This window comes from Schistocerca nitens, chromosome 9 (genome assembly GCF_023898315.1).
Source record: "Schistocerca nitens isolate TAMUIC-IGC-003100 chromosome 9, iqSchNite1.1, whole genome shotgun sequence".
Classification (NCBI taxonomy): Eukaryota; Metazoa; Arthropoda; class Insecta; order Orthoptera; family Acrididae; genus Schistocerca; species Schistocerca nitens.
In genome coordinates this window covers 58,680,005-58,683,044 of record NC_064622.1, presented here as the reverse complement: position 1 = coordinate 58,683,044, position 3,040 = coordinate 58,680,005, and positions in this window count along the sequence as shown.

Here is a 3,040-nt window from a genome sequence, read left to right as displayed (position 1 = left end):
CTGATGTTTGTGCATACTGTGAGTGTCTCAAACGCTAAGCGACAATTCTGGTTATTATTCGCACTCAGTCTTTGGTTAGAGTAGCTGTGTCGCTGGAAGATGTGCTTGTTTCTGTTATCGCTGATTGGCAGCGAGAAGCGCTGGTTTTCTATCGTTAGAGAGTAGGAAGGCAGACGACGAGCAGTGGACTCGTGGCAATGTAGACGTAAAGTTACGTGCATCTGTGTTTAAGTAAAATGATTTCTGTTTGAGTATTGTGGAACAGAAGAGAAAGATTAGATTAGTGATTTGGAATGAAATGAGATGTAATGAGATTAAAAAAGAGTATGAAGAGGAATGAGGTAATATATTTTATTTAGTAGCACTGTAATCGTTCACAGTTGGTAATCATTGTTGAATGAAACATCCATATTGGGCAACTTTAGATTTTTCATTAAAAATTGTGTCTTTTCAGTGTAAGGTATGTTTTATATTTATCAATTATTTGTCTAACAGATGTGAGACTAAGAGTTTGATATCGAAGTTGCCCTTCGTCAGTGTTAATGGGTGTTGTAACGTGAGTTTCATACAATTAATAATATATCAGGTAGTTTAACAACAGTTTGTTAAAGGAATATTTCACCTAAGAGCTTTGTCCACATCCTCGATTCAAAACTTTTTTATTTAAAGGAGTGTCTCACTCAGTGATGTGTATAAAATTGTTTACTTGTTGTCTGGAAAATTGCACTAAGCTCTCGGCAATTATAGTTAGAAATTTACAGCTGGCCCAGAAAGAGCAACAAACACCGCGTTCCACGAGTTATTTTCATTTCACGATCAGTTTCCTACGAAAATTATCAGCCCTGAGGGACCATTTCATGAATAGCAGTATCAGGAAGATCATTAACACACAGGGACCACGTTGGTTAATTAAAAAAGATTAATAGTAAAGTTTAGGATTTAATCAGTTTGCACATTTTTGGAAACGTCATAGAACAGGGCTCAATTCATGTTGTGTTCTCGCAGCCAGATATATTTGACCTCTCTCGCAGTTGGAAAGGCAGAAAGTCATCAAAATCTCTCTACCTGCATAGCTGTTGTTGACGTGTTTGCCTACCATGCAGCAGGCCTGGGTTCGATTCTCGGTCCGGTTGGAGATTTTCTCCGCTCGTGCAGTAAGTGTTGCTGGGTTCGATTTTCGGTCACGTTGGAGATTTTCTCCGCTCGTGCAGTAAGTGTTGTGTTGTCCTCGTCATTATTTCATCGTCACCGACACGCAAATCATCCAATGCGGCGTCAGCGCAAAAACTTGCAACTCGGCGGCCGAATTCCCCAGATGGGGCCTCCCGGCCGTCAATGCCACACGATCATTTAATTTCATTTTCACCCAAAGCTAAACAACAACAAAATTACAAACAACCAACCAAGCCAGTACGAATTCAGAAACAAATCAAACGAAAAGAATTATTAAAGGAAACTTTCAAACTGAACTGTAATCGTAATAGGCCTATAAATGATTCCTTAACACTTTTGTCACTTATGCAAATGTTCTTCTGACTTAACTTCCGATTTACGTTTTGTCGGAACTACGTATTGTAGCAGCTAGGGCACGACTTCGTACTTGCATAGATGAAGCGTCAAATAACACTTATTAAACTTAATTCTTGTAACAGTTATCATTCTGTTCCTTTAAGCACTGTGTAACGGTTTTAATTCACCAACGATCCAACGAAGCACAGTTTCACATTACAGCATAAGGAAAATTGAATAATAAAATAATTTTAGTTACAGATACTGTTGTATGTGTCAGTGCTAGAAATGGCTGGTGACTTCTTTATGGATTTTGTATCATATTTTGTGAGGAGCGACATATTCATCTACGCTTTCTTTGCAAGGTAATTAACAAAAGGTATAGTTGTTGCAGGAGCACGTTGTAATGGTACTTGAATTACGTAACCATTACGGCACCTCACCTCAATCTCTCGATACCAGCAATATTCTACTGTGTTTCTGTAAAATAGTTAACATATTTAGGTGACAACATTCAGATTTGATTTAATTAATGTAGAGGTACTTTGATACATCAATATGTTTATATTGCAATGACATTATTCTTATGAATATTCTTTTTTTTTGTCACTATGATCTTTGACGTACTTGTAACTCTGATTTTTGGGCGCGTAAACTGTTATTAGAGAGTCAAGTCTTGGTCGTCATGTTGAAAAGACGCAAATTGTAGTCAGTTTATGAAATGTGAACTTTAACGGTGAGGAAGATATTTTTCAAGTATGTTTTATATTGTGAAGTGATGTTTTGTGAGTTACGTGATATTGCAACAAAAGTAATAAAAAAGAAGTGTAACTTAAATTCGGAGTACTGATTAGTTTTTTTACATCACCATTGTCTTAACTTGCAAAAGTTTAATCTTCAAGAATGGTTTATGAAACACATCTATAAAACTATTGAATATCGCAGAATAAAACCTAGGCCTCTTTGCATCAGAGCTTGGAATCATCACTACCTAGATTTTCGACGATTGAGCCATGAGTTCACAACGAGACCAGCGTGGGAAACACGAAAAGATGAGTGCCTAGTTTATCCATTATTTCAAGAAATGACTTTATTAACTGTGCTCTAATGACACCTGCCACATAATATAACTTTGTTGTTGCCCGAAAATGCAATATTTAGCAGAGTCAGCAACACTACAATCATAATTAGTTGTTGCTCTTTGTTGTGGTAGGGTTGTTAGGATGTCCAGTACAATTCAAGTTGGTACTTCGGCAGCGTATAACGCCACACGACGTCAGAGAGAAATAAAATCAGCTGCTTATTAACGAACCCAATGTAAGGTCACGGCTGAACTGGAATGTGCGTGGGAAAGGGGGGGTGGAGAGGGAGGCGGAGGGGTCTGTTAGGAAGTGAAGGTTACCTAACAGCTGTTTTGGACAACTTCACGGCTACCAGCGTATACTAAGTCTGATTGCGAACGTCGTGAAGAATGCATTTCGCAGCTTCCTGTTATTCCACTACACGAACGTGTGACATTACATTGTTCTTC